The sequence below is a fragment of the Bombus impatiens genome, unplaced genomic scaffold (genome assembly GCF_000188095.3).
Source record: "Bombus impatiens unplaced genomic scaffold, BIMP_2.2 scf_0645, whole genome shotgun sequence".
NCBI classification, from domain to species: Eukaryota; Metazoa; Arthropoda; class Insecta; order Hymenoptera; family Apidae; genus Bombus; species Bombus impatiens.
The window spans coordinates 67456-90557 of NT_177064.1; the positions used below are offsets into that span (position 1 = coordinate 67456).

At 40.5% G+C, this 23102-nt stretch overlaps 1 long non-coding RNA gene across 1 annotated transcript; it reads left to right on the forward strand.

Annotated features, from left to right (window-relative positions):
* Positions 1-3383: 3383 nt before the first annotated feature.
* Positions 3384-20229, forward strand: LOC117152085. The gene is made up of 3 exons (XR_004462322.1): positions 3384-3395; positions 11802-11806; positions 20075-20229. It is a non-coding gene; the product is annotated as an uncharacterized LOC117152085 (long non-coding RNA).
* Positions 20230-23102: the final 2873 nt, after the last annotated feature.

The following is a 23102-nucleotide window of genomic DNA, read 5'->3' on the forward strand; positions in this document are numbered from 1 at the left end:
GAAAAAAGAAGTCGAAAATATAGAATAACAATTTTTCGTTCGAGGCTTCGTTTTCGAGAAAATCGACTTTGAATTTTCGCTCGGTACACCTGCGGTTATAACGGATCACATTGTAGATCGTTGTCTCGATGGAAAAATTAAAAGAAATTTTTATTCTATATTTTCGACTTCTTTTTTCGCGTAGAATCACCCCCTTTCCGCTTGTACCACCACCCTGTATACAAAAGAAGTGGCGTAAAATTTTCGGTGAAAATGGCGAAACGAGGTCGCGGATGGAAGAAACTTAAAAAGCGATGTAAAAAGACTTACATATTATAAAAGACGTTTTTTATACTACGTCGAATAAATTGGACATAGGTGGAAGTAAAAGAAAAGGAAATATTGGATAGCTTAATGATTTCTTTCGCTCGAAATACCTCTGCTACGAATAATAAAACGTTGGGACGTGGGGAGACCGAGTTCCATTGGAGCATGCTCCGTACCGGAAACAAACGTCAACGGCGAACAGATCGATGATTCGCGTCCATGGAAACGGCGGATGGACCAATGCGAGGCTATTCTCCTTTCCGGACAGGCGCATCTGCCTTTTCCCTCTCGTCTCTTGCTACCCTACTGAAAGAAAAACGCGGTTTCTTCTACCAACGAGAATCAAGTGATATTTATCTGGATGCACCATGGCGAAACGAGCAACGTTTCCTGCGTAATGATAACATCGAACACCTCTCGTCAAATTTACCATCCAACAGAATTTCCATAAATCGGAACTTTTTCTAAATCCTAAATTACCTATTCACTATCAATTCAGTATATCACGACCGAGACAGATGTATCATTAGGTCAGGTGGCAAACGTGCGAAATAAACGAGGAAAATCGAGTTTCTTTAGGAAATTGAAAAACAACCAGCGGAAGTACGGGCTTCTTCTTACGAATTCCGAGAATTTTAATTCGACCATTCTAGAAATGAAAGTTACACGATTCCAAGAAACCTTAGAAATGTTTAGAGTCGAAATATTGGCTGGAAAATATTCCCTTTGAAAACGATCGATCAAATTTAAATCGTCCAATTCCCGAGACAAAAGCAGTCCCAAGTTATTGATTTTCAAAAAACAAATGCAAACGCCACGCGTTATTATCGAAATAGAAGTAAATTTCCGCGAATTTATTTATCTAAATTAAGTTAAAAAAAGAATCTTTCGCCTTAAAGCATCTGATATGTCGCTGATGAAATTCTCATAGTTTTATCGCGTAGTCAATTCGATTATTTTTCGAGAGGAAACGTTTCGCAATCTCTGGCGAGTTCCGGGCGAAATCTCGAGAGGGAAGAACGCGTTTTCCCGTGTTGGGTGCGCGGGACATCGCGAGGCCGCGTCCACCCGACACCTCAGGGTTAATTAATTTAAAACAAAGTTAAAGTCAGGTGACGTGCAGCCACCAACGCGAGCGAATGCACTCGAGCGAGCGTCGTTGGTAACGTAATACGGAGTCGGACTACCTGACCGATCTGACAGTAAGCTCGAAACAAAATCGAATCGGTGCACGAGGAGCATCCGTACAGCTGGAACTCGTTTATAAACAAGCGTGTCCTTTTGGTTTTCACTCGAATCGATTGAAAGAGAAAAATGAGTAACCAAAAAAAAAAAAAAAAAGGAAGAAAAAGGAAACGAAAGAAGAAAAAAGGAACAGAGAAAGGCATCGCCTTAATCTTTTCCTTTTAAAGTCGCGAGCTAATTCCACTTGTGCCATAAATATCAAATTCTGCGTCCGCTGAGCTTCATTCCCCTTTTTTCCTACAGTTTCACTTCCTGTGTTTTACTTCCTCTTCCATTTTATGGGTTAACCAGACGATCTTTTCGAATTGGTTATTATTTATTATTTTTCTTACAAGTGTCTTTTTTTTTTTTTTTTTTTTTTTTTTTTTTTTTTTTTTTAGTAGATAGTTGAAGATCGATGGACCTTAAAAGCTTTGCGAAAAAAGGGAACGGTGTCTTTCTCGTTCGATCGAATTAACGTTGAAACAAGATGAAATTAATATGTGGATATTAACTTTGGTGGTTAGATGGGATTCTCGTGTAACGACGATAAGAGCAATTGATTTCTGTGAATTTTTTTTTTAGACTAGCTGTACTAGTTGTGTGGAACTAGACCTTTTTGACATGTAAATAGATAGTCGTGAGGTACAAATGTAATTCTTTTGTTTCGGTTAATTGTTTATCGTATATCATACAAGTCTTGTTGATCATCTTCGACAGCGTAACTATTGTTGGTTTCAAGCTACATAGTTTACGATAGGATCGAACCTATTCTCAAAAGAAACACGTGAAAAATTGTGAGGTGGAGATATTAAACGTGTTGGTTTATTAAAGAGGCGAGTGATAAAATTGTATTAGGTCATCCCATAAGGTTATATATGTTATTTTTTTTAAACACCTATGAATCGTTGTCTTAGGTATTTTCAGAACATTCGACATCTCTCGAACTGTCAAACTTCGTGATTTTTCAACAAGATCCCGAATTTTATCTTCGTCTGTCCGAGGAGGACGCCCGGAGCGTTGCTCGTCTTCTAAACAGAAATTCCCAGCTCTAAAACGTTGGAACCACTTCCTACAGGTGCGAGATGAAAGCGCATTTTCTCCGTAAACAGCACGTATGTTTTTCGTGGAAATTGTTACAGAACTTCCTTCCCGAAATTCATATAACACGAGATGTCGAAAATGGATACGCATTTCACTCATGATTTTTTACTGTTAGAAGTCACTGTGTTCGCTATATTACGATCTTATACCCACGAAAATCTGCTCTATTTTGTTCTCGATCAGCTAAGCTCAAGTGCATTGGTCCCTTATCGCCGTATGTTTATAAATCGACACATGAAATGTATACACAAAAGTCGGCACGAACTTATGGGATGACCTAATAATAGTCGATTATATTAAAATCACTTTAAGTACAAGTACAGAAATAGCGTATACCGGTTGTAATCGTTTAGTGTTGCTGTCCAACTATGCGCTCGCTATTCGACTAACTATTCGACTATATGACTCCTAGAGAGCACGTTCGTCTATTTATTACAAAAGGTCTAATTATTATAAAAGGTTCAAATGTAACTCCGGTTGACGATTACAAATGATGGAGTTTGATTAACCTTTAGACATCTAGCAAACCAAAACAACGTTAGCATTCCAAGGCACAATAATGTGTGGCTGATGAAAAGAGAGTTTGCGTTTCGTCCCAGGACTACCGGTGGACTCGTCAGTAAGGCTATGCCCGATAGTCCCTGCCTTAGACGTAGAGGGAGTCTTGCTAGATGCGGTATTTGTATCAATCGCTCGTATATTCGACCGCTAGCGAGTTAGATAGACAGACTCGTTGTCGTCGTAGCCCTCTAGTGTTGGCGGTTGGTACCCGCGGCTCGACCTGTCGGCGTCCTATTGATACCGATCTGCCACAAATGTGAGTCTCTGCCGGTTGAAATTTTGCTTTGACAAAATTGCGTGCCGCTACAATTGCAATGTTTTATCGTTTGGAAGAAAAGTTTAGTTCTTTCGGCAGACGTCGTTCCAAGAAATGTTATAAACAAATAATCAAATAGAAATTTATGGCTCAGTCCCTGGGGAAATTTATTACAAAGCGAACAAGTTTTGTCCGAAATTGATTGATCGATTAGCTTTTTAGTTATCGTGCAGACTAACTCAAAAACGTTAATACACAGCAAGAAGAATCGAAATAGGAAAAGTCAGATGTGCACTGATACAACTAGCAGATAGCCTAAAAAAATTCGTAAAAGTCATTTGCTTTTGTTGTTGTTACGCGTCCATCTGCCTTTAACTATGCAAAAGTCATGGTAAAAGATAATTTAAAAAAGTTAAATGCGGCGAGTTAAAAAAATGGTAATATGGAACACCTAGGAAACTTGTAAATAAATTTTAGGAAACTTTACTTTTACCGTAAAAAATTAATATCTCCCCTAAATAGGAAAGACAAATAAGCAAATAAATATAATAAATCAAATTTTCATTATTCATCGCATCTTTTATCTATCGTCATCGTCATCGGTAGCGGTATCATTGCCATGTTCCATACGTTACGTACATTCAATGTGTTCCGTATTAGATAGGAACGTATTTAGGCAAAAAAATGATAATTATGCTAAGAAGAGAATAAATTTAACAGGAAAAATCTTCTCTCTCAAAAGGCTCGAAAACAAATGTGTTTAATGAAAAAACACGCATTTTTTAATTTACCTGCATTAAAAAATTGTACTATTTTAACGCAACGATCAAAGATAGTTTCTCAAGTGAAATCTTTTGCTCTTGCAGATCGATTTTGTCGGTTACTTGCCGAGACATTGCGGCGTTTCGTATTAAGTGCGATATCACGTATGAATTAATTAGTATCTATGATTTTAATTAAAAATACAATGTTTTATTACATTCCGATAATTTCATCGACGATAAGTTTTTCATATGTACAGTGGCTGTGAAAATATTTGCGCATAACCTCATTCTCCAATGAAACTGTCTTTTTATCGGCTTCTACATTCCATTTCTGTAATATCAAATTTTTGTAATTGTATTAAAATACCATTAAATGATACGATATTTAAAATACCTGAATCTAGTTAGTTGGTATGTACTGCTGTGTATAACAAATACAATTCCGTACAAGTACTTTTTACAGTCATTGCAAACATAATATAATGTACGAACGAATCACTAACATACATACATACATAACATATGATAGAAATCCACTTATCTGAACTTGTTTGGAAGACGAACAGTTTATATAATTGGAGTTCATGTAACAGCAGGTCTCCAATTATTTATTCATTTATTCATTTATTTAAACGAGAAATGACAATAAACTCTTTGGCATATAAGACGACAAAGCAAGAGAAGGTTGCAGTTAAATATTGTGTACATATATATAGATTAAAGTACACGTTCCAGCGAGTGTTTTAAGGAGACTATGGTTCGCCAAAATAAATCTGTTTCCACATGAAATTAGTTGGTACAATCTAGTACGCGATTAAAACAACGACAATAACCATAAATTGCGCGATGTCGATTAACCTGAAACAAATTATTATTTCCAAGACACCTTCAAGGAACGTTAAGAGAGAACTGCCGTATCACGTTAAAACAGCGAACAATATTCTTGGCTATTTTACTTAGGAATAAAACGTCGAATATTAGTCTCCATTTGCTCAGTGTCTGTAGATTCAAGTTATAGAAAATTTCGTCATGAATAGTAGAGAAATCTATCATATCATAATCTGCCAATGTTTATCTGGTCTGGCCGCAAGCCCGAGGGATTTAACTGAATTTTCTTCGTATCATTGGTGTGCGAGAGACGACAGGGAAATCGGACGAGACAGCGATATTTTGAAATTGGTCTGAATCATCGACAATATCTACTATTTTTCTGAAGTAAGTTATTATTATAACAATTATGTAACACAGGTTCGGCGATAGTATATATACATATCATATAATATTAGGCTGTCCGGAAAGTTCCTTTCATTTTATAAAGAAGTAATACACGCACAATGTTTTTGTTTATATCACTTTATTGAATTATACACGAACTTAATAATAGAAATAAAACGAAATGAATTGTTGAAAATAACAACACGAGTTCGTGCTCGCCATCTATATGCAGATACGCTAGTTACAATAAATAGTAACTAGAAAATAGTTCTAGATACAATCGATAGATTTAGTCGATAGGTTTAAGATGTTCTTTTGTTTTTATCCCTAGTCCGTGTAAGAAAGTGCGATAAAGATTTTTCGGCTCTGAACGGTGTGATAGATTTATCCAGAGAATAAAATAATAGCTATTGTGATCCTACTTCTGAATACAGAAATAACAACATGGATAATATCCAATTCAATAAAATAATATAAAACAGAAATTGTTGCTCATCTATTATCACCTTATGAAACGAAAAAAACTTTTCGGACAACCTAATACAATAATATTATAATATACTTAATATAATATATTATAATATATAATATAATAAACCTAACCAAGCTAATAAGCCGAAACGAATAAACTACTGTGCTATAATACGTTTCGTTCGTATAGTAGGAGGTTAGATTCAGATAAACGAATTGAAGCAGCAAAAGTTCAGGTAATCGAGTATCTATTAAAAATTTCATCCAGATAAATCCATTTCTATACCGTATGCGTCAGTCTTAAATTTCAATTTCTAAGATTCTAGATCCGATCGTCTCGAAAGAATGGGAATGATTTACACGTAAGAAGGAATAATAACGGAGGAAGATTTTTGTGCGTAGAGAATAAGAACGAAAGGAGGTAGGAAGAAGAGGAACCTTATCGCAGAAAGCGGAACCATTTCTCGCTGCTCTTCGACATCTCGTTCGCTCGACGATTTCCTTATTGTTTGTATAATCGATAAATTGTGCGCCTAGGGGAATACATACGGGATGCTTCACGGTGTAAAAACCGCGTAATCTACTGCCGTTCGTGGGCGGGGCGGGTATCGAGCAAGAGCCAGCAACGAGACGGACTCGGAAGACTATAAATCTCACGATACAACTTCGACTTCCGGTTTCCCTGTCTTTCCACAACACGTCGATTCCTAATTCATTTGAAACTTCCCAGAAAGTTCGACGATAATTTCAATGACTCACTTATCCAGCTGTCCTAGTATATTCTAAGAAATGAGAAAACGAATTATTCCACAGAATCGTTCTGGATAATAAAACTACGTACCTTTGTAAGATACCAGGAAGGAAACTTTGATATTATAAACGATCTTATAATACACATGTTACACTGTTTCAAATAATTAGAGAATTGTGAGAAAATGATTCGTTTCATGGTATTTACCGATGAAGCAAGTACAAGAGAAGAACCGTGCTCGATGAATCTGGATGTATTCGATGATACTGTAACAACAACTGATTCGAAGATAATAATCAAAAAACAGATATATACGGAAGAAGCGATTATAAAAATGAAAATGACAGAGGTGTTCTGATTGCTCGGAACGATACATTGTTTCTTAAACGCACATCTAAACAATGTATATCTATAGAAATAATCTATAATGATCCCATGTTAACAATTTCTATCAACAAAGATCTTTCGACATCTTACGAACGTCAAAAGAAAAACGACGAACATTCTTCGAATTATTAAATAACCTGATTACAAAAATTATTCTTCTTATTAATATTGTCATCAGATCGCACGTTTCATAGTATTAAATAGTTTATAGTCGTACATAATACGAAACGATATTGAAACTTAATATATGCATCGACTTAACTAAATAGTATCTATATGAATGCTGTGACAGATACAATGGTGTACAAATACTTTTTCTGCATGCCACTGTATATATTTCTTTATCAACTTTCACCGATCTCTGTTCAATACTTTCACAAATATTAACTACGATATACGAATATCTACGAGCCGTGGAATTCTATACTAGCGAATCGTTCAAAGGATCGACGAGCGCGAATCGTGTAAAGCTACCTAAAAGTCGGCGTAGTTACTGTCACGCTAGTCCGGCCGGCATCAAAGTGGCAATCGGTGCCGATTGTGTCAAAACCCTGGCCCGTGTCTACGCGAAGCGTTTCGCGTATTGCTCGACGTGGCTAGGCGATTTCGTGTGCGTTCTCTGCTATCCGAAACCGATGGGCGTTGCTCCATCGTAACGCGATACGTTTGTACTCTCCTCTGCCTATGTAAACGTACTCGCGGACCACGTACCCACGCGTGTGCACATTGTTCTTCGTGTATTGGTAACCGCGAAACGTGGTCGGTGATAACAGCGTATCATGACGTTCGATTTCCTGCGTTTCGATAGTTGTCGAACGATATCGATACGCTGGAACACAGAGATGGAAAATATCGGGGAAAACGCATTGCTCTTTGCAGCCCACTTTGTCGCTTCTTACCGATCATTTATCGTATACGGACAGTCGGCGGTGAATTGTTTTTCATCGGTTTAGAATTTCGTGATTCGAAAATTTCTTAATTTTCGGTTGATAAATACGGTGAATTATTGAAAAATCGCGCAAGTCCAATGGGTAAGTTGTGCATTTTGCAGCTATTTTTGACTGTATGTGTGTGTGTGTGTTTGAGGTTCGAAAATTTCTTAATCTTGGGAATAGTAGATACGGTGAATTATTTAAAAACGATATAAGACTAATGGGTAGATATTCTGTATATTTGTGTATTGTGGTGCGAAAGTTTCTCAAGTTTGCGAGCAACAGATACGGTGGATTATATGAAAACGATGTAATGATGTAGATTGTGAATTTGGAAATTTCAAGATGCACAATGTGCAAAGATATATAAGATACGCAAAGTATGGTACTCTTTATGATACTTAATGGCTGAAAAGAATCTTTGCCTAGCTTCTATTCTTTAGATTCTATTCATTAAAGTATGAATTTGCATAGATCTCCGTAGTCTACTAACAAGACGGTTAAGTAACTTTCCCAGAGGTTGCTGGATCCTATAGTTTTTAAACGCAAAATTCGTAAATGGCGCCACATAATCCACTTTCAAACAAAAATTGCAAATTATATTTTCTCGAACTTGTACCAAATTACTATGTACTATGCTCGTACAACATATCACGCGGAATTACGGCACTAAACTTCCTCCACCTCGTTAAACTTCCACGATACAACAAGATATCTCGTCTTCCTCTTTCGCAGAAGGTCACGTTTGTTCGAAGATCAGCACGAAGAACAACCACGTGACGTTCCTCAAGCTGTACCTAATGTCCTAAGTACCTGAACGAACAGCACATTCAGAGGATTCTATCGGGTTGGCAACTGAGTGATCGCGGATTTTGTCAAAATCTTCGTTGCCAACCCAATATTATTTCGAATGACGATAGTTACGCTGCTCGTACACGAGGACACGGTGAATTCTTAGCTGGAAAATACGAGCACAGGACCCGAGGCTCAGCAGATAGTAAGAGAGAAGAGACGCATTCGTGGGAACGAAGAAAGTAAGTAGAAAGGGTGAAATGGAAGAGAAAGAGAGAAGAGGAGGCATCGTGTCGATCCTATCAGAGCCCCGAATCTTGGAATTCGAATTTGTCTCCTTATCTACGGATTCCATCGTAATTGCTTATCTACGAGGCGCTTGCTCGCCGGGACAGCCATATCCACCTACTTTATGCGACGCGATCCGTCGACCCACGAGAAGACACGCATGTATGCACGTTTTCTCGCATGTTTCCGTCACGCGAAACCATCCTGCCAAGGTTCGGGACGTTTATCGCCGGTAGGAAATCGTATACACGTCCCTCCTTTGTTTTTTCTCGCGTGTTTCTGGTCGCGCGACGGCCATTCGCTCAGGGTTTCTTCTTCCTCCGGGCCATAGTTCCGGTGGCGCCTTCCTCCAAACGGTGGTAGCATTGTTTTGACACGGTATCCGTATCTTTGCACCTACTACGCTACAGCTCGTCCCCGATCCGTTTCGATCTGCACGAATCGCTCGTGATTCCGTGTTGCTAATTGCGAGTAGAAGGTACGAGGAGGAATATGTTTATGTAGAGGTGCGAAGGTTTTTGGAAGCTTGTTTGGTGTGTGAAGAGAGGAAAAGAGATGAAATAATGTTATTTATTGACGAAGAATTTCAACAAAGACATCACTGTTTTATAGGAAAAGTTAATACACGCTCTTTAAATCTTTTGCGCTTTGCAGGAATTAAATCTACGTATCTGTTTAATAATTCTAACGAAGATTTCACCTTTTGTTACTAATAACCGGAAAATTAAAACGGAAAAGACCAACATCGATCAGTAACATATAACGTTGTAATATCAGTAACCTACCTCCAAGAAACTCTTTTTAATCTTCTTTCTTTCAAAATTTACTTAACTGCACAAAATATTTAGTCAGAACATTCCTCTGCAGTGTAAATCACTCAAAAAATTCCTATTCTACGCGAACAATAGTAATTAAGCTCGGTCCACATGATAATATCATAAACCCCCCCCCCCAAACCTTCTCCATTTTAAAATTAATGTAACCAACTACTTGCTCAAAGATTTATATTAACCATCAGTTCCACCAAAAACACTTCTCATCCAAGACACGACCTAACCCAAAGGTTAACCCGCCCAGAACAAACACCGATCAACCACGCCCAATATGAAAATGCCATTAACCTTTTTAAATCCCCTGCATTTCAAAACCAGTGTAAGCAAACTATTTAACAAGAACACGTACTAACCATCAGTTTCACCAAAAACGCTTCTTATGCAAGACACGACCTAACCCAAAGGTTAACCCGCCCAAAACAAACGTCGATCAACCATGCCCAACATGATGATACCATTAACTTCCTCAAACGCTCTTCATTTTAAAATCAATGTAAGCAAGGTAACTACTTAATCAAAGATTCATACTAACCATCAGTTTCACCAAAAACGCTTCTTATGCAAGACACGACCTAACCCAAAGATTAACCCGCCTAGAACAAACGTCGATCAACCATGCCCAACATGATAATGCTATTAACCTTCTTAAATCTCCTCCATTCCAAAATCAATGTAAACAAAGTAACTACTTAATCAAGAACATATACTGACCATCAGTTTCACCATAGAGACTCCTCATCTAAGACTCAACCTAACCTAAAAGTTAACCCGCTCAGAACAAACGCCGATCAATTACCTCCAACATGATAATACCATTAACCTTCTTGAACCTCCTGCATTTCAAAACCAGTGTAAACAAAGTAACTATTTAATCGAGAACACACACTAACCATCAGCTTGACCATGGACACTCCTCATCCAAGACACGACCTAGCGCAAAAGTTAGCCCGCCCAGAACAAACATCAATCGACAACAACCAACGGCCGCGTTTGACGAAGAGGCTGGTGACGTAGGACGCGTCGACGGTAGTTCGCACCCGTGGAAACGGTCCGTGTGTGGTCCTGGTTGTCCCTGTCCTTCTGTTTCGTCGCTCGTAGTCCCTCTGTTCGAAGCGCATCGGCAACGATGACGTTAGTAACCCGATATCGCCGGCATCCACGGCCCGCAGACGGCTTCCATACAGATGTTCCAAAGGGAATAGGGCCGTGTAGAAGCGGAGGTGGCGTACCATTATCCGTTTACGGAATGCCTGTTTCGCGTCCTCTCAGCCCGCTGCATTCGTCTACACCCATCTCCATACACGTAGCGCCCATCGATAACGGTAATCGGTTTCGCTAGACGCGCGTCGAATCATTGACGACCATTGGCAAACCTGACTGGGTGTCTGGCCTGCGAGCAAAACGTCGCCCTGTTCGATGCAACAGGATTTTTCAGTGATTATCGTATTATCTCGGCTAACCGGCAATGAATCGGGCAAGGTAACTCGTGAGAGTCGGTCAAGCACGCGGAAGAACGTGAAGCTTGCGAGCGGAGGAAATCGCTCGTGCACATGATAAACTCGCTTGATTTTTTTTTCATCGATACGTCACTCTTTGCCTTTTGTATCGAAAGGTTTATGGGAAAGATGGCTTTCGTTTCGTTTATACAGAAACAAGCGTGGCAAGCGACGCCTGGAGAAAGGAATTAGAAAATTATTAGCTTGGAGATGCATCGTCCAAGTATGAAGCTGTAAACGACGACACTTTAACGGGATACTTGTTTGATGGAGTTTGAAGGAGTTTGAAGGAGGTTGAAGAAGTTTGGTTCGAAGGAGATCGATCGAGGGATTTCAGAGTTTAGTGGCGTTTATGAGTGCCGGGTTTGGACGACGGTTTATCATTTATGTCGTTACGTTTAGGCATGTTTGTATGATGTAGTTGTAGTTAGTACTTCGGGCATTGATGGAAGGATGTCAGAGATCCTTGGAATTTATGAGATTTTGCTTGAATGACGTGGGTGACTAATTGGATGTATTTTAGTAGCGTTGTGTTTAATAGTTCGGTTGTTATGAAAAGATTCGTTTAATATATAATTAAGTAGTGCAATATGTCCATATCTATTCGATCCTTTCATATCGCATATAATTTTGCATACTGGAAATTGTTTGAACTTCCTTCTTAGTCATTTCTCGTAAAACAAACGCTTCTTCCAACTTCTCCAAACCACCAAAACACTTTTACTGCAACAGAATCCAGAGATTATGCGTATAGAAATAATTATATATTTCCACCCCACAAGTATTCGTTCTCTTCGCTTTCCACGAAGCAAACATTTCCCTCAACTTCTCCAAAATACGGACGATTTCAATGAAGGTAACCGCGATTTTCTTCGAATCCTTACGCGTGATCGATACAGGGTAACAGGGCGATAGATAGAGATCGCGAGCCGTTGTTTTAAACAGCGAACAACCGAAAGTTTCGACCACCCTCGCGGGGCGAATTTCAAGGAATCGTTACGATTCTTGGTACCGGTGGAGGAATCACGAAGATAGGGTAGGAACGATGGAAAGGGAAGAGGGAAGAAGGAAGAGGAGCAGAGAAGGCAAAGAGGGAAGAGGCAGACGGCAGACAAATGAGTCGGGCTGCAGGTCCCTGCGACTCGTTTAATCAAAGTTTGGGATGCGTGTTGCCTCGGTCCCGAACTAACTACGTCCAATCATGCTACGAGTTCAAATGGAAACCAGCCTTGCTGTCTCGTACCGAACGTCTCCCGTGGATATTTCTTCTTCTTTTTTCTATTCTTCTAGTTCGATTTTTCTTTTCTCAAGCAACTCTGATCGGTGATATTTTGTAGAAAATTCTACTTTTGGTAGTAGAATATATATCGTTGGTTGAAAGAAAAATTTCTTGTAAACTGGTTTGAAATCAAATTTTCGTAGTAGTTTGTTGTTTATTTGTATTTCAGGCTCACAGCCTATTGCAAAAGAGATTATAGATATCCACTATGTATATATATATATATAAACATTTACACACATCAATGCATTCATATACATACACATTCATACATATACCCAATAATGTAATTTAATTCAATTTAATTTTTATTATGCCTCCAATAGCATTAATTTCTATTATCCGTAGAAAGAGGAATATAATGTTTGTAGTAGACGAAAATAAATTTAGATATTGACAGTTTCTGATAAAATATTCCTTATATCTCTCTCCTTTACTGTTAAGCAACAGTGTTTTGTACAGTTTTCTACATATATCAGATATACAATATCGTACAATATAATACAATTATAATACAATTATAATACAATATGATAAATTAACATAATATAATATAATATAATATAATAAGATATAAATATTTATTTAACGTTTAGCTTCTTAAACAGATAGATGACGCACTGCTATATTACTGTCCTAAAATATTTCAAATTAAATTCACTAAACTACTGTTGCAAAGTAAACTTTCAATAAGAGTCTCCGTGATATCTACGCTTTTTTTCCTATTCTTCAAAATAATAAAAGTTGACAAATACATTCAACAAGATCAGTCGTTGGTTTCACAGTGGTTCGAGTAGGTTTTAGCAAAGAAATCTAGGGCTACGTCTGGCGGTAGTTGCTGGCTTGTCGCATTCACCGCGGCGTAATATCAATAATTAAATACGGCCGCTTGAAATATCGGTTTCCTTCACCGCAAGAAAAGTTCAAAGAACTGCCACAATTTCGCAATCTATCCGTCGCAAAACCATGACCCATTTACCATAAATGACGCCACTGGCGGCTCGCGCAGTTCTTTCACACCTTCTTACCATTTAAATCCTTCGATTCGATCATCCAGCTACCATATCATCATTTACACTTAACTATCGCTTGAACCATTCTACTTAACATTCATTACATATTTGGGACGATTATTCCAATATACTCATCTTAAGGTAGCAAGGTTTTATTGGCGATAAATCCTTAAAAGAGATTAACCAAACATTACTAAAAGATTATCTAGATAAAGTCTACTAAAGATTATCAAGAACCGAATAAAAACAGCGTTAAAAGAATTTTTCAATTCCGGACCTGGCAACTTTTCTAAATACGAAGTAACAGAAAGGACATGTGCTAACATGTTTTATAAAATTATATAAAAATTACAGTAGAGTCTGGGTTATCCGCGGTCCGGTTAACCGGAGTTTCGTATTATCCGAGACGCTTTGTACCTTACGATAACTTAATTTTTTTCGAAACTTTAACAGGAAGAGTACGAAAGCGCAAATAGTCAGATATCGTGAAAGCAGTTGAACGAAATTCCAATGGATTAAGTAATTAATTAAACCTAAATATACGTACAACATTGCATTGCCAACACGATTTTATTATACGATTTATGAACATTAAGAAACCTTTTCGTGTTATCTGACGTTTGGATTATCCGAGATAGATCCAATCTTCCACTATACATGGAATCTTAAACATTCCAGCCGATCTTAAAGTTCTCTTTAAAGGAACCAATATTTCCCACGTACGTATACATACAAATAAAAAAAGAAGAAAAAGAAAAAAAGGAGAAACCGTTCAGCCAAAGCATTCTACGATCAAATATTTCCGAAAAAATAGTCAACCGAACAAACAAGCACGAAACAACTGCGCCAGAAAAACCCACACACACGCACACACATAGTTGTAAATAAAAGAGAAAAGAGAGAAGAAACTTGGTTAGGTGGTGGGGAATAGACAGAAAGAGGTGGAGAGAATCGCGCTGTCTGGCCACTCTATAATTTGTCGGGGTGAGTTACCGCCCTTGTCTTTGCTTAGCGCTGGGCGTTCGTTCCGTTTGGTTCTCTTTCTCTGGTGATGCTATCGGCGCATACCTCGCTAGACAGGTGGCCACCCCGTGACACCCACACAGCCGCTTACACGCACGCAACGACGTGCACCGGGCACACGCACCAAGCCGTCTGCTGTCTCGTGAATCGTGCCGCGCGTCGCGTGCGTCCGTGAATGCGTGTAAAACGTCCTCTTCTCTTTCTCTCCTTCCTTTTCTCGCCGCTTCGCTCTTCCCTTCCTACTCTTAACCATTTCTCGTCCATCGTCCGTACGTATTTTCGTGTGTTCGTCCGGTCCACTGTCGAAAAGTTATCACACGTCGGGGCCGCCTGTTCCACACCCACGTATCCGCTACGGGGATAATGCTAATTTCGATGGATTAGAAGGACGCGCCACAGGGATCTCGATAACAGGCCGTCGCTCTTCGCCAAATCGAGGATATTATGGCACCTCGGAGGAACGACTGTGGGAAATGATTCTCGGTCCTTGACGGCTGGCAATCTTATTTTTGTCCCGTTATGACGACGCGATAGTGACGATATATAGACGCCGGGATATATGTATTTATGCAAATTTATGAGCAGCAAATTTATATATATAACTTGAGAACGATTCGAAATTCATTAGACGATATTAGGTGCGATATGATACGATACTGCATTTCGGATATTTAGATTCTCTACAGACAGTCTGGTGAAGATATTAACGATCGTAAGTATTGATTGGATGTATCAAATTATAGGATTTGGAATCATAGTGCTACCACCACTTTCGAGTGAAAATTTTAGCGACTGATAACAAGAAGAAAGAAGTAACGGGGAATTTCTTCGGACGATTAATTAAAATATATTAAATAACGGATACGACAGATCCCTAATTTACCACCGCAATTTATATCAACCAAAATTGCCTCAATTCTTCCCACAATCCTCCACTTTCCCTAAACCTTTGCAACTTCCGATTATTATCATTATTTTCGAAGATATTCATCTGCGAGTAGGAAAAGAAAACCGCAAGACGATAAATGAAAAAACACGAAATAAAAGAAGAAAATACAAATGTATCGTTGTCCCACGAACAGTCTTGTCCATAGGAAAACAACGGTATCTACATCTCAGTTAGAGGTGGCACGGGGTCCAGGAGCCGGTGCATTGAAAAATCGACAACAGGAGTGACGAGATCGAGCGGGACCGTTTCTCGTTGGTCAGGTGTTCGTCGTTGGCAGTATTGTTTTTTCGAGGTGACGAGGGGTGAGAAACGGCCAGGTAAGACAGCGAGGGGCACCACGCGGCGTTGTGTCAGTGGGGGGCCCCCGTAGAAGGGCCCCGATGCCCGCCCACATCGCGGCGAACAGCGGCGCCCTATCCGATCCTAAAATCCCGATCTTTCGGCCACGATAAACCTACGGCCCGGATATTTATTATTTGTAATTTACGTTGTGAGATCCGGCTCGTTAAGACCACAGCTTCGAGGTTGAGGATACTCGTCGTCTAGGACACCGGTCCATCCGTATCGCGTCTTCATCGTAGATGATTTCCCTTCGAAAGGGGGAAGATCTGTGTTTCAGATGCTTTCGTTATCGAACGTCAGAAGTTAACGAAAGGCGCGATTGAAAGATCCCCTTTTTGTTTTGATCTGTTTGCTACACTTGTAAACGAAACGTTTCTTTCGTGATAGGGGAGAGAAGAGTCTTCTTTGTTCGAAAGCGTGCCGCACACGTCGCCTGTTTTCGGCATCGGTCGCACGAAGATCGATCTCTGCGCTGTTCGTCAAAGGGATGTTCAGCGAGGGTAATGGACTTGGTAATTTGGCTTGAATCGGTAACGTTGCAACGAAGGGTATCGTTAGGGGGTGGTGGATGGATCAATGCGTCGGAGAGCAATGTTGGTGATAAACAGGCTTTGTTTCGTATCTCGTAGACTCGAGCGTCGAGGATTCTTGAATTTCTGTTTGGATTTATGTTTTATGATGCTGTGCTGTGATAATTCTTGTCTTTTTACGTCGTTAGTTAAGAACGTTCGAGGAAAGCTCGATGCTTCTACCAGTGTAGAGGTGTATACATGAATTTTCTCTCAGAAACAAGACTCCTTTCAGTCTACTGATAATCAGTACTTCACCCTGAAAAGTTTCAAATTCATCTAGAAAGTAATAAACTTCGATATCCAAGCAGCGCAAGATCCCGGCTGCTGGGTGCGTTCGGTTAACGATAAAACATCTCGCTCGCGATATATCAAATAGAAAATTCGGTAAGCCCAACGTTCGCCGAATTGCACGCGAACGGACGATGTTACGATTCCAGCCCAAATCCAATCTAAGATCCATTTACATCAGCAAACCCGTCGAATCGTAGCCAGAAAATCCCATCCTGGACTGCAAAACTCGAAACGCACCACGATATGAATCGCAATTTCCCTAAACACTCTGTCCTTCGTTGATAGCGACGCGAGGACCACTGAAGAAGGTCTGCACCCTGGCTGCCGAAGTTCGGAACAAAAGACTTCGGCAAGCCACGAAGCAAAGCAGAAACATAAAAAAAGAAGAAACAAGAAAATAGAAGAGAAGGAAAAAATAAAAAAGATGAAAACCAAGGAAGGGAGTATCGAGACAAAAACGCTGAGATGAGGAGAGAACCGTGATGGAGGTGAAGAAGTTTGCCGAAGAGAAGAAGCAGAGAAGGAGGGGTAGAAGGAGGTGGAGGAGGAGGAGGAGGAGGAGGAGGAGAGCGAAAAAGAGAGAGGCACCGAGTAATTTAACACCGGAAGCGTCTTGAGCGTGACGCCACCCTGAAGGTGCAGGATACGCGTCGAGGATAGGCAGGTAGGAGGTGGGGCAAAGAAGGTGGAGGCGATGGCGATGGTGCAGCCAGTCAGTGGGAGTCGGTAGGTACTCGAGGCCGCCATGCAAGGCGAGCTTCCTTCGTGTGCCTCGACCATCTCGTTTCCACCACCTTTTTCTCCTCCAACCTTCTCCCTTCGCGCTCTCCTTTCATTCTCTATCTCTCTTTTCTTCCACCAGTGTCTTTGCTGCACGTACACGGCGCACCGTGTCGACTCGAGCTTCCTTCGTCGTTCTTCTCTATCCACTTTCCTCCCTTATAAAGTCCTAGAACCCCGTCTCTGTCTTTCGTAAGTCCAAACCAAGTGAGGCTGGTTCTCCTATCCGTGTAAACTAGCCGTCTTTTCTCCTTCTCTCGGTTGCAGTTACTACTTACACACTGGAGACCCGGCCGAAAAACGTAGCGCTCTGTTTGGCTCGTCTTACAATTAGGGGATTAGGACGTCTGGCTGGGTAACGAGTCTGACCCGGCTTGTCCCATTCCCCTGCCCGCGCACGGGCTTTCCGTCTGCCTCCACGCTTCTCGTTTTCCTTCGCCGTGTATAATGGAATACTTCTTTAAATTTTGAGGCTTGGCCGGGGCTAGGTTTGCGCTGCTTTGGTTTCAGGTATTTTAATTTTAGTTAGGTGTATTTTGGGAATGTAAGGGTAACGGGCGAGTTAGAACGTTTGCAACGCAGACGTATTAAAGTTGTTGTATTTTTTTAGTGTCGTATATGTTTCTTTCTATATCCTATGTCTTATGGATTTTGGAAGAAAATACGTAATATTAAGAATAGCGAAGAAATAACACTCGTGTTTCTGGAAAGAAACGATACGTACAACTTGATGTTCCAGGATATTGTACCGTACTTATTTATTTCAGCCTGATGATAGGACTTGGTTTTACACATAGTTCGCACACATAAAGCAGAACTGAAACCAAACTTACAAATGTTTCGCAGTATTAACGTTCTTCAGTCGCCGACGGATTGATAGTTAGATACTAGACGCTTTAACCTGTAGTATAATAAAAGTCAATACTCTCCTATCGATAATTTCCTATCGATGAATCGAAGGATTTGCAGTAACGAAGAAGAGGCAGCTTCGATATTTCAATTATATTTGTTGGACGTATGTAAATTCGATATTGAAAAAAGCGCAGAATTTGCTACTTACGAATAGTAGCTAACGATAGATGCTTGAAAAAAGTGATTTAATCCTGATCGTTTTGCTTGTCGATTTATTCCCATCACTGCAAAGTGCAACTTCCTCTACATCGCAACCCCTACGATTCTAACGGAAAATTCCTGCCAAGTCTTAAGAATCTAATTTCCAAGATCATGCGCCTATGCGCAAAACTAAACTACCTTCGTAGCAATCCTCTGCCACATCTCAAGCACCTGTCGCACGGCCACCTCTCGTTTCTAAGCCAGTTTCTCGCTAACCGAGAGCCGATCGAAAGCCAATCGCGCAGCCTGGTGAGAGGAGCACATATACGATCGTTAAAATTCATACAAGCGGGAAGGTCCGGCCTGTGTAATAGTCGAGGCTTGGCCCGCTTGCGGGACACCCCGTTCAAGAAAAATGTGTCGATACAGTTCCCGACGGTAGGTTAAGTAAGAGAGTTGCCACATAGGGGCTCGCGGTGGGTAATTCAATCCCTTTGGGCGTAGGTAGGTACGTACTTACATCCCGGCCGTGTACATGCTCCGCGGTACGTAAGATCGGCCACACAGCGACATCCCCTCACACTTGCAGAATCGAGATACATACGTGAACGATAGAGAGAAAGGACGGTGGGACGAGACAGACGGTTGAGAGGGCAGAAGCAGGATGGAAGAAGTGGACGGCAGACAGAAAAGTCGCACGGAGGAAGCTCGTCTCGGTGCCACAGGAAAAAGTGTCACGCGACGAGGCAGAGAGAGTGTGCTTAAGCGGCGAGGACGGAGGAACAGCGCTGGAACGCTGGTGTTTTAGCTTAGGAAGCTTCCTGTACTCTCTGTCGTTCGGTTTAGACGCGTTCGACGGTTAATCGCGCAGTTTCTTTTACAGAGAATATAAAATAAAAGTATGACGTATATAAGTAAAAATAGTGGCGAACTTTCGTGTTTTATGACAAACCGTTTTTTTTTTTGTGAAGAATTTTATGAAGAACATCTAGTTAGGGTAATATCGGTACTTAATTCTCAAGGCAAACTCTTTTCCTCCTTTGTCGTCGTTCGTTTTAGACTTGCTCTCTGTCGTTAGGTCTGGACTCGTTGGTTAGTCGTGCACTCGCTTTTAGAGAAGATATAGCGACGGCCTCTGATGCATTGTAATAAACCGGACTGTGGATATTGAGATGACAAGTTAACTTTTAAGAGATACTTCTTCCTTTGTTTGTTATTAGTCTTACACTTGCTCTCTTACAAGTTGGTTCTTGGTGATGCTGACTTTGGTGTTTTACGATGCGGTATGGAGCGCTGTAGGATTTTATGAACAACGCAGGAGGACAGAGTAACACATTTTTACGTAGAATATTGTTCATTCTTATTAATCGGTTGTCTGTCGGTGAAAACGAGGAGCAGGAGACGTTGCGATGCCAGAGATTATTGAGGTTGTGAGTGTTCGGTAAATTAATGATCGAGGAATGACCAAGTGATTCTAAGTTACTGTTATGTTCCAAAACGATGAAGAATATCGATAAGACTTCGAAAGCGTGTGAAAAACAGAGAAATGATTACGTCCCTCGATTTTCTCTTTCAAGATGCAAAACGCATCCAGAAACGAATGGAAAAATATTTCTCCCTATCTAACTAAAATATAATTCTTCCTTTTATATATTTATCGCGTATCATTGGATACCATCCAATGCCTTAAAGCAATACCTACCCATCCTGAACGTATGTTTTATAATAATACACGGCGCCGTAGCCGGAGTCTTCCGAGTGCAAAGGGTTAATAGAGTTCTTGCTCGAGACTTCTGTATCTAAATTGTGTTTTCATGGCGTAGAATATCGATGTTTTATTGGCATTGTAAAACAGCTTTAATAGAAAATCATAAGACACGCCGATAATGAAGGATAAATATTGAATTAGTATAATATATTAAAGGAAACCAAGGTTGCTCTTAAGGAAGAAACGCGAAAGAGATGTTACGACTGTTTATACGCCACTGTTATTATATTTCATGATTTCAGTATTTATAAATACTATATTAGACACGAGTTCTACCACACGATATAACTTAATGCTGTCTGAAAACGATGAGAAACGACGAAGCAATCTATCGTTTTGCCTCTTCAATGACCGTAAAACACTTCTTGCTAGTCTAACCATCGTTAAGAACAAATAATGTTTCTTGAATTTTAGGAAACTAACTTAACTTTCTAACTTCCTGCTCCACCGTCAACATATTCTCTTGCAACAATTCCACGCGCCAATTAACTGATCTTATAACAAAATTTTATCACCATAGACATAGCAAAGTATAGACGGTAGTCCTAACTACCATATAACTAAAATTACTCACTGAACGCGAAAAAGACAATGCTCTCCGACTATAGAAATAGACGCTATGAATACTAATTCAATGGATGAAATAATTTTCTGCTTGAATTCCTATTTACGTAACTAGGTATTTACAAAAATACAAATTCCCATAAAAACTGCGATCCATCCATACATACAACAAGCATCACGGTACGCGGTAAGATTGCAAGATTGGAGAGAAGACTAATCGTAAGGTGTTCTTACTAAACCAAGTCCTGGAACCGCAATAGACATTGTATTATCGTTGTCATACTATACGACAAATACCCAGAAAATTCAACATCCCTTGGCAAAACCACCCTAAATTAACCACCTCTCAGATCCAACGTAACCACCATCCTCGAGTCATCCAAAAGTCTGGCTACTTAATTACCTACGTAATAAAGGTTGCAGGCAAAAAAGCCTGCCGTCAATCTTCACCCCGTGGGACATAATTGAGTTCTCCCGCGCCTCCCAACCTCGGAGGGACTGTTTCACGAAGGTAGAAGAGGGACGACGAAGAAGCGTAAGCTCGTCTCTGTCCTTCCAATGGATTCACGGTTCCGCGGATGAGTCTACGAGAGGATGGATCGTGGCCACGGGAGGACGAGCAGCCGGCGAGGAGGCTGGAAGAGGTGGTAGGAAAAGGAACAGAGGCGGGTAAAGGGGCTCTCACGTTACCTTCGGTGCGGCCAGGTGTCGGGTTACCTCCGACCTCATCTTCCTCCGTGCCTCCGCGAGTTTGCCACCATCGACATCGGCCGTCTGTACGTCTGTCCTTACGTACGCCTACCATCCGTCCTGTCACCTTAGTTTCGCACATGTCCCGCTTTTTCGTCGCCCTCGATCGCCCCTCTGCACGCTGCATCCGTTATACATCGTAGATGTACGTGTACACGTCGTGGATCAGGGGGTGAATATCGTCGCGAAGTAACGAGACATTGTGGTCGTGCATCTTTCTTCGTCCTCCTTTTACTTTTGCCTTCTTTTTTATTTCTTTCGTTTTTTCCCTCCTTTTTGGGGAAGATGGTGGTAGGAGGCAGAAGTTGGCGAAGTCGTGAAGGTTTGAGAGGGTTGCGAGAGCGTGGAGTTTGAGGTTGGATTTCTCGGTAGCGAGAATGAAAGTCGAGGAAGGTTTCGGTTTGGACAGGATTCTGTGCGAGTTTGAAGTTGTGGAACGGAGATTGGTTCGTGGGTAGTGCGGATGGATGAACAGGGAGGTTGATTTGTTAGTCACTGTGATAGTTAGCGGTGCTTTTTTGGTCGCGAGTACGGAGGGTTGTTTCTTTCAAAGTGTACGAATTCAAAGATCGTGCGGCATAGATTGGCTAGTGGAGGTTCACGAATGATCGAGCTAAAAGGAGAAGTTCGATTATCGTTCGCGGTGGTGATCAATGATAGTGCTTCTTCGATGGTAAGGATGGCAGTCGAGGAAGCTTTTGGTGTGGTAAAATTTGCCGTGGAAGTTTGAAACGAGTGTAGAACGATTTGTGGGTAGTTTGGTGGGAGAGGAAGAAAGTTTGATTTATTATTCTCTGTGATATTATTATTAATTACTATTATTAATGGCGAAGAATAGAGATTGTGTATCACGAATCGTGAATTAATTAATGTAAGCTGTTACGAGAATAAGAACTAAAGAAAGCTTCCGTTTAAGCATCTGAAAGATCGATATAAAAATTCCAAGATACTAAAATATGATTGTTCAATTTCATAAACATCTGGTTGCAACTTAAGAGATATCGTGGTGAATAAAAACAGCGAAATTTTTACTTCCATCCAGCGCGGTAATTAAAACTTTCGCATACGGAGAAACGCTTAATTAAGAGGAGAAGCCGTTTCGAGGAAGAAGAATAGAAAACTTGAAGGTATTCCATTGTTGTTTCAATAGTTTACGTCGGCCGAGTAAGTGTATTTCTATACACAGGAAGCGAAGAAGAAACGGAACAGGTATGAAGTATCGGTGAAATGATTCTTGACTTATCGACCGATAGTCCGTCGGCCCCTTGTAATTACTTCGGAGGATAATTAAAACGGTCCCTCGACGCACCCCGGCCACGTTTTGTACTGCTGGTATCG